A 9,809-nucleotide genomic window follows, 5' to 3' on the forward strand; every position below is an offset into this window, starting at 1 on the left:
ATCCTTAATTTGTTATTCATCCCCAAGATCTAAACAACTGTAAAAGTCCCACAGTCTTTACATATTAAAAGTCAATCCCTTTAAAATGTTCAATATCTTTTAAAATCCAAAGTCTTTTTACAATTAAAAGTTTCTTAACGGTGGGATCCACTAAAATATTTTCTTCCTTCAAGAGGGAAAAATATTAGGGCATAGTCACAATCTAAAGCAAAAATTAAACTCCAACTGTCCAATGTCTGGGATCCAACTCACAATCTTCTGGGCTCCTCCAAGGGCTTGGGTCACTTCTCCAGCCCTGTCCTTTGTAGCACCGGCTTGTCTTCTAGGCTCCAGCTGCCTGTACTCCACTGCTGCTGCTGTTCCTGGTGGTCATCTCATGGTACTGGAATCTCTAAAACAATGCATGACCCCTTCAGTCCTGGGCCATCAACTTCAACTGAGGCTGCACCTTCACCAATGGCCTTCCATGGCCTCTCACAGTGCTGAGCCTCAGCTGCTATGCATGACCCCTTCATGCTTTCAAACCCAGTACCACCTGGGTGACTCTTACACATTACCAAGTCCCACTGCAGCACAAGATACAACCTTGGCTATCTCTGGAACATAGCCTCTGTGCTCTCAGAAAACACTTCCCAGAAGATGTCACCTCGATGATGCTGGTCTCTTCTTAATAACCTCTAATGTCTTAGCTCCAGCTAACCAGCATCAATAGTCCCAGTAATCCAAATGTTTTGCTTAAGTAGTTCTGGTATCTTGTTAATCACAGCTGATTCTTCAGCCCCAGCTAACCAGAACCACAGAATTCTCACAATCAAAACAGCAATGGTCCTGAAAAGAGTCTTTAATTTTCCCTCTGAAATTTTACAAGCCAGACCTCCATCTTCTACACTGTTCTCAACATTATCTTCCAAGCTCCTACACAACATCTTACAGAGCTCTTAACAATGAATGGATCTTCAAGCCCAAAGTTCCAAAGTTCTTCCACAGTCCTCCCCAAAACATGGTCAGGTTGTCACCGGAATACCCCACTTCTGGTCCCAATTTATCTTAGTTAGGGTTTCTATTCCTGCACAAACATCATGACCAAGAGGCAAGTTGGGGAGGAAAGGGTTTATTCAGCTTATACTTCTATGCTGCTGTTCATCACCAGAGGAAGTCAGGCCTGGAACTCAAGCAGGTCAGGAAGCAGGAGCTGATGCAGAGGCCATGGAGGAATGTTATTTACAGGCTTACTTCCCCTGGCTTGCTCAGCCTGCTCTCTTATAGAACCCAAGACTATCAGCCCAGAGATGGTCCCACCCACAAGAGGCCTTTCACCCTTGATCACTAATTGAGAAAATGCCTTACAGTTGGATCTCATGGAGGCATTTCCTCAACTGAAGCTCCTTTTTCTATGATAACTCTAGCTGTGTCAATTTGACACAAAACTAGCCAGTACAGCCTAATAGCTCAGAACCAGCATAATATGAATAGCCTCTGTATCTGAGGGCAGTTAAAAAACAAACCAAGTTACTTTCTCCAGCTTTTCTTGGTTTGCCAATTAGAAAGAAAGCATCTATCAAATAAACCTGCAACAAGACCACCACACAGTGGTGTATCCATGAGTGGAGGTGCTCCCGTCAGCTGAAAGCCCAGCCACTTAATCCAGTAAGGCCTTTAGTTCGCAATGGCCAGTGTGCATATCTCACTGTAGTATTTTGAGGAATCCCAAGTAATAAGTTCTCTGCAATCACTTCTCCAACTTCAGGTTCAGACACATAACGGGGTAAAATGTCATTAAAAGATACTGCCTTTACCCTAAGGGTGGTGGCACTCATTTTTTGGTGATAACCACCAATTCCCTAACTATACTGAAGACTGGCTCAATTAGAGGGAAATTATGCCTGGTACTAGAAACTTTGTGCTAGTGAAGTCATAGTTACTGGAGGAGATTCTACCACCTCTAATGTAGTAAACCAACATACTTGCTAAAAACAATGTAAAAACATTTGTTTTTATACACATAGATAATTGTAGTTTCCCTCAGCAGGGAAACTTCCATTTGCAACAAACAGAGACCACTACAAAAAACAAAACAAAACAAAAAAACCAAAACCAAAAACAACAACAACAACAAAAAAACATAACCAAGCAAAATGCAGGTGTGTGGAACCCACTCCCAAATTGATACATTTTCAAAACATTCCCAGACCTAAGGCTCAGGGAACACTGCAGAAGAGGGGGCAGAAAGATTATAAGACCCAGAGGATCATCGAGCCTTTGGTGAAATTGTGTCTCCTAGCAACATCAGATGCTGTACCTGTAACATCTCATTGACATCACTTATCAAATGTAAGCTGAACAAGGATGGAAACAATGGACATGCTAAACTGGATTGGGAAAAGTCCATGATGTCTCAACAATACACAAAGAACTATAGGCAACTGAAGAAACCTGGGAGTAGGAGCTATGCTCTTCTCTAGGAAAGAGCACACTGACTGGTGGTCCAGTGGCAATGTTCAACCTTGAAAACATACATACAAGTAACATTATATGGGATATCTATATCTATATCTATATCTGTATCTGTATCTGTATCTGTATCTGTATCTGTATCTGTATCTGTATCTATATCTATATACATATATGTGTGTGTGATATTTTGGAATATATGAAAATGTATGTATGTATATGATAACTATTCTTTGTCAACTCCACTACATCCCGAATTAAGTAAAATTCAAAGTTGAAGTGGCACACCTGTGAGGTATTTTCCAGCAATAATTTGAAGTGGGAAGATCCACTTCTAATCTGGATATTTGTGGTAGAAAAATACACCTTTATTCCAGATCTTTTGAGTGAACAACCCACCTCTAGTTTGTGCCATACTTTCTGCTAGAAACATGTATAAGGACATGAATGACAGAAGCTCTGTGTTATTTGTCTGTTTGCTCTTGCCTCACTAGCAAATGTTTCCTTCACTGGCATTAAAGCCCATTTCTTCAGGATTCTGGTGTGAACTGAAGATCAGCTGAGACATCTAGCTTTGTGGACTGAATACTGAATTCTTGGACCATCTGTTCATAGGCAGCCATTGTTGGATTAGCTGGACCATACACTGTAAGTAATTTTAATAAATCCCACATATATGTATATATGCATGTGCATATATATAATACATCCATTCACACACATAGAGAGATGGGGAGGGGTATTATGGTGATTTGAATAGGAATGGCTCCCATAGACTCCTGCATTTGAATGTTGGCTCATGGCAAGTGGCACTACTAGGAGGTATTGCCTTGTTTAAGTGGGTGTGGCCTTGTTGGAGGAAGTGTGTCACTTTGGGGGTGGGCTTTGAGGTCTCCTATTCTCAGTTAGACCTAGTGTAGAAGTCTCTTTCTGCTGGCCATGGATCAAGATGTAAAACTCTCAGCTCCTTCTCTAGTACTATGTCTTTCTGTATGTTGTCATGTTTTCCTGCAATGAAAATTATGGCCTAAACCTCTAAAACTGCAAGCCAGCACCAACTAAATGTGGTCCTGGTGCCCCTTCACAGCAATAGAAACCCCCAACTAGGATAGGTACATGGGAGGATTTGGAGAGAGGAAAGGAAAGAGGAAATATAGTGATATTATAATCTCAAAACTTAAACACTAATGGGGAGAAAAAGTACTGTACCTGGTGACTACTTTAATGAAGTGTAAGCAGAAAAGTCAAAAATACCTCTGAAACAATCACTAAGCAGTTGTAGGTTTGAAAGTCTTCACCTCTGAAAGTCCATAAAAATTAATTTACTAGCCAACGGATCTAATCTTAATTGTCTTCTAGATTTTATATACCTTTACCTAGGTGCAGTCACTTTGATTATGCTCATCAAGGTGCCAGCTGCTGAAGAGGAAGTGAGTTGCTGTGGACTGGAGACTAAGGCCCAGTTTTTCTGCTTCCAGCCACTGTTACCAGTGAGCTGAGATAGTCTGTGTATGGAGAGTTTTCAGAAGCAGTCAGTGGGAAAGAAAATAAACTATATGCATTTTGATAACTTGATTTTTATGGGGAGAAAAAAATTGAAGGTCCAATTTAGAGTACAGTTAAGAAGGCAATTTGCAAATGATTTAGGATATCTGAGTGCACAATTTGATATCCAAATGGGAGACCATTTGGCACTGCTGCATGGAGAAAGCAAATGAGGTCGTTCTGGGAAGGAAGCTTGGTGAGAAGGGAATTTCTGTATCCACTAAGGATGATGTAGTCAGAGCTGCTAGGCTCATGCAGAGTATGCACTGTACTGCCATCTTAAAGACCCATCTTCCTCCAAACAAGACGTGGTGTCGTGTTACATATAAAATCCAGTTCACTGCACATGAAAATGTTGTACGGCTGCAGGTTGTTATACTATATGATACTGTCCTCCAAGAGGGCGAGAATTGATCTCATTCCCTGAAAACCACAAGTGCTGCCTTTATCTGCCCACTTTCCCCCTGTCACTCCAATTAAACTAATTAGAGAAATGCAAATTAAAAATGAGGGGAATCTGGGGAAAGGAGAAAAGAAAGGCATCAAGGAAACCCAGCTATTTACCTGAGTTAGGGAAAGCAATGCTTTACTGCCTGGACTTTAGCAATTTAGTTTTAATTAAAATTCCCATTTAATTAAAAATGACCACATTCTGGGACAAATACACATACTTTACAAAGTTTTTAGGCTGGTTTAATTTTGTTTTTAGCAATGCTTCATATGTTGTGCTCTTCCATTTTGAGTAAAACTGCCAAAATAATGTAAATGATTTATGGAAAAAGCTAGGCTGAGAAGCCAAGTATGAAACAAAGATGTTTTCCTAAGATTTCCACTATGGACCTAGAAATCCTGTTTTCTGTGCTTATATCTGGTTATTTGAACTACGCAAAGTTTAATTAAAGCTTAAAATTAGACTTCTGCTATTTCCAATCCCCTCTCCCTAGGCACCAGAGGAAAAGGATCAAAACTTCCCCTATGTTCACTCTGCAGCATCCAACTATTGCTTTGTGGCAGAATCCTAGTGTTCGTCTTTGGCCTGGTGTGTTAGTGGGGCCCCTGAAGGACCCTCCAAGGATGTCCACAGCACCATCCCTCCATGCAATGGGTGGTGATGCATACTTGTTACCCTTTCTGAACCTTCTTCCTTCTGTTGCAGAGGCCCTCAGCAGTCTGTCAGTGTAATTGAAACCTTGCTATCATCTGCAGTTCTGCTACATTTTCGAAACTGTGTGGGTTGCACGTCACCCCTACTGTGGCCACTGTACTTTAGCTCCATGACATTTTCTATTAGTTACCTTCAATCTCTTGGGATCTCTCTGAGAAGAGACAACCATATGTTTATCTTAGTGTAGTTCATAAGCTAGAGAGAGAGGTCCACACGACATATTTTCCTAAGCCTTCTCTGAAGGGGCAGGAATCTGAGATTGGATAGCTCCCCAGGTGCTTAGTAGGCAGACAAACCAGTGTCTTCCTACAGAAAACATAACACTGGTTTCTACAAGAAATTCTTCCATGCAGTTCCTCTCTTGGCTTGAGGTATAGTATGGTGTGTGATAGAGAGCACCATGTGCTTCTCCATTCTTACTACCGGTGGTCATGAAAACGCCCACAGCATCGTCTCTTTTCTCACCTCAGTATTGTTGGATAGACTTGTTAGCCGAAGAACGTGAAGTTTTGGCTATGTTTTTATGTTTCAAAAACAAAAAGGAAAGGTTCATTTCATACCTCACTGCATTTCAACGTGGACCTTATCACATAGCAATAAATAGATAATGAATAACAAAGTTGGAGAACAGTCTTTGGATATTGGCTTTCCGATTATTTTTATATTAATTCTGGTCCACAACAGTCTGTTTCATTCTTTATAAAATTCTAACTGAATTCTGTGAGACTGTTTGTTAGTCTAGTTCCTTATCATAAAATAATAATATTTTTATTATTATTCTCCTTTTCCTTCTCCTCCTTCCTTTCCACTCCCCCCTCCTTCCTTTCCTCCCTCTATCCAGATTCACCTCCTCACCTGCCTTCTTTTGAGAAGTCTTCTCATTTTGCCTTCTTTTGCATACTCCTTATCTTCTCAGTCCATTATCTTTTAACTGGATATTTTCTTTAGGCAGCAGTAGAAATCTCTTCTAAGGTATAATAAATTATAGCTAGGTGAGGAAATGGTATGCAAAGTAGAGTGGGGTGTAACATAGAGCTAAGAACAAAAGAGAACATACAAACCTTCCACAGATGCTAATGGAGGTGCTTCAGAGGGACTGGGAATTTGGCAGTAATTGGCAAGCCAGGATGAAAGAGGAAGTGTTTGATCACTTATATAAGTTACAGAGAGAAGGGAGAGAGAGAAAGAGAGAGAGAGAGAGAGAGAGAGAGAGAGGGAGAGGGAGAGAGAGAGAGAGAGAGAGAGAGAGAGAGAGAGAGAGAGAGAGAGAGAGGGAGAGAGAGAGAGAGAACCTTTAATTAGACAGGAAAACCATTACTATTGCTTGTAACATGGGTGGACAGGAATTTTTCCCCAGAATAGAACATTATGAAAAGCAAACCCAACCATCACATCTTAGCGGACATAAGCATGTATTCCATGAGGCTTTATAGAGCAACCCTTGACATATAGCAGATGATATTTGCTAAGGCTAAGTCAGCAATGATTTGATGAGCCTCTACTCTGTTTTTTCTTACCTGTTAGAAAGAAATCTTCTTAAAAAGCTTGGGGGAAGGAAATGACAGCAAATAATTTTGGCATCTTATTTTGAACACAGGCAAACACTTAGGTCCACATACACACAGTTTATATTAAATGTTAGCCAAGGGCCATATCCCACTGAGAGAGGAAGCAAGCACAGTCCATAAAATTAACTCTGTTCCAGAAAAAATAATTCATGGCAGTCTGTTTTCAGTGCTGTCTTTAATCAGTACTGCCACACCAGGAGACTCAGCAACTCCTTGAGTGCAGGGAAGCCATCAGAAGGCATGGAAAGGCTGGGTCAGGCCTGCAGCCAACTGCTTACTAATGTGTAACTCTGCCCTGGGAAATAGTACAAAAGATAAAACTATTGTGGCTTTAAATTTTAGTCCAAAGAGTATAATCTTAATTTAATAACATGAAGGAGATTTTCCAAGATCTGTGTTTTCTGTGGCAGTATTCTTAATACATTTTAGGTACTTTGTTGATTTTGAAATGTTATAGAATTCAAATGGTCAAGAGTTCATAGAAAGTAAAGCATAGTGCTGCTTATCAGAGACTGGATCCACAGGGTACCCAATAACACTCTGATCTGACGTTTCATATGTGCCCTAGGATATCAAGGAGTTTATTCTGACTTGTTTCAGATTCGTAGGTAGAAAAAGTATTCTGGTTGGTTATTTCAACAAAGAAAAACAATCTGTGCAGAAGGCCCTAGTGTTTCTCATAGTTGCTGTCTGATAATTATCTAGATTCCTATAGTAATCGATAAGAATATATGGCCAGGAATTGATTCTGTGTTGTTATTGTGATGCCACCTGTTGAGAGGCTTCTGAGAACTCAGCAGCAGCTTCTGTTTATGCCCTGTGGGCTGGCAGCAGTTTATAAATGAGCTTTGCTCTCTTCCACCACCCCAGAGGAGCATGGCTTGAGGAGAATGGCTCTAAGAACCCTGGTGTAATTTAAAGTTAGACTTGAGGTAGTGCCAGTTAAGCTAAGATGCTCTTTGACTTGGCATCTTCTGGAGGATTTAACTTCCTTTCCTGGCCATTTAGTAGGAATTATGCTGTCTATCAGACAAAGATTGAAGGTCACATAGAATATGTGCATACACACACACACACACACACACACACACACAAAACACACACACCAGATATATATATATGTATGTATACATACACATACACACACACACAGATACATATATATAATACACACATACACAGTTATGTATATACACACATACACACGTATATACACACACACATTCAAACAGACAAACACAAGTACACACAGAGTTCAAGCTAGTACACTGTACACTATGCTTATTCTATGTTGGATTTTTGCTTAGTCTGAGAACTGACTTAAATGTTTAGTGTTTGGCATGGCTGCTTTGATCAACTGGGTAATTTTTTTTTTTAATCACAGATGAGACGTATTTAACTTTCCCCTCTTAAAAGTATGCGGCTATTAAGAGACCCTTTTCTTTTATTATTTTTATTCTGTCATTCAGCCACCTTTGACCTTGACTTCACCATTTCTGCATCATTTCTTCAGCTGTAGAAAACACCCTGTATCTGTATCTACAGCCAATATAGCTGCTATTTATTTTTCTGAACAGTTTATTTCTTCAATGTGTCTTTATGTTTCTCTTGGCTCGGCTCCATTCACCAGTCTTTTACCCAATAATGTCATGTCTGTCTAACAACTATAACTTCACTCCATTGTTCTCTTTATCTTGTCCAGTGGGCCTGGTACAACAGCATCACTCTTGCATCATGCACTTTCAGAGAACGGATTGTTAGTCGTGGCTTATTGCACTGGTGAGCAAGGGAACCTGTGTATGGGATGTGCCTTGGAGTGAAAAGCAATATATAATGCAACTGCTGCACTTTCTGCAATAAAGTCTCCAAGAGCAGTGAGCAGACTCAAAGTGCAGTTTCTCCAGCATCACTTATAAATTATGTTCATAAACTATTTGAACTTTCCAGCTACATGTTAATTATAACAGTTAATGTTCACTGAGTATTTATATGCCATTCTCTGGATGAACTCATTTTATGGGTCTGAACTCATTAATTATCTTAGCAATCTTGGGAAGTCGATATTGTTTCTATGTTTCCACAGATGATTTAACTATAGGATTCCTGACATTTAGATCCATGTTGATGAAATGGGAGATTTAGCTTTCAATAACTTATGTGTTGTTAACGAAAAAAAAAAGTTCTGGATTCTGGGAATGGCATTGATCCATGCTAAGCAGGTTCTCTACCAACCCCCCAAGGCAGCTTAACTCTAAGGCTAAGAAAGACCCATCTCTGAAACTGGAAAATAGTGATGTTGGACCTTGGTCTGTGCTTAAATAACCCTGAGAGTTTCTGAAAAACAAAACAAAACAAAATAAAACAAAAACCACATGACTTAGCTCTGTTTGAGGAATTTCTGGATTAGTGGTTAATCTCACTTGTTAGTTTGATGAGATCTAGAAATACCTAGAAGATGGGCTTCTAGCACTGTCTGTGGGGGACATCTTGACGAAGTTAATTGAGGTGGGACAGTCCACCCATGTGGACAACACTGTCCTTGACATGAGACATTGACCCAGATAAAACGGAGACTGTGAGCAGCGTACAAGTGTTCCTGGCTCTCTGCTGATGGATGTAATATGAGCATCAGCCCTTACCTGCTGGCTAGACTTTTCCACCACTGTGGATTGCACCCTGATTTGTGAGCCAATGCAAATGTGCCTTTTCTCCAGTTGGTTTTTGTGACAGCAATCAAAGAGCAACTAAGATAGTGGTTCTAGGTGGTGCCTGGGAGTTCACATGTCTACCCTTTCCCCAGATGATCAGCCTTGCAGGACTGAACTCAGAACTGGGAGACTCTAGGTTCCATCAGGACTCAGGAACACCCAAGGCAGACACCTATGAAAATAAAATCTCTCTCTCTCTCTCTCTTTTTTAAAAACTCTATAAACTTCCAACTTTACCCACAAAAACACACAATTCTGATTATTGGACTTGAATTAAAGCAACATCTTCTATATTTTTTTCTGTCATTCTGGCTCTGCTTTGGAAGAGTTTTTTTTTTTTTTTTTTTTTTTTTTTTTTTTTTTTTTTTTTTT

General features: G+C 40.0%; 1 long non-coding RNA gene across 2 annotated transcripts; it reads right to left on the reverse strand.

Moving 5' to 3' along the window:
• Positions 1-355: 355 nt before the first annotated feature.
• On the reverse strand, positions 356-6,896 carry Gm31330. Of its 2 annotated transcripts, none has more exons than XR_380245.1 (3): positions 6,679-6,896; positions 6,017-6,128; positions 356-391 (listed from the first exon to the last, which is right to left on the reverse strand). It is a non-coding gene; the product is annotated as a predicted gene, 31330 (long non-coding RNA). The 2 variants fall into 2 exon arrangements; XR_871579.1 differs by lacking the exon at positions 6,679-6,896 and adding an exon at positions 6,223-6,286.
• Between the last annotated feature and the right edge of the window lie 2,913 nt (positions 6,897-9,809).

Source organism: Mus musculus, chromosome 10 (assembly GCF_000001635.26).
Source record: "Mus musculus strain C57BL/6J chromosome 10, GRCm38.p6 C57BL/6J".
In the NCBI taxonomy this organism is placed as follows: Eukaryota; Metazoa; Chordata; class Mammalia; order Rodentia; family Muridae; genus Mus; species Mus musculus.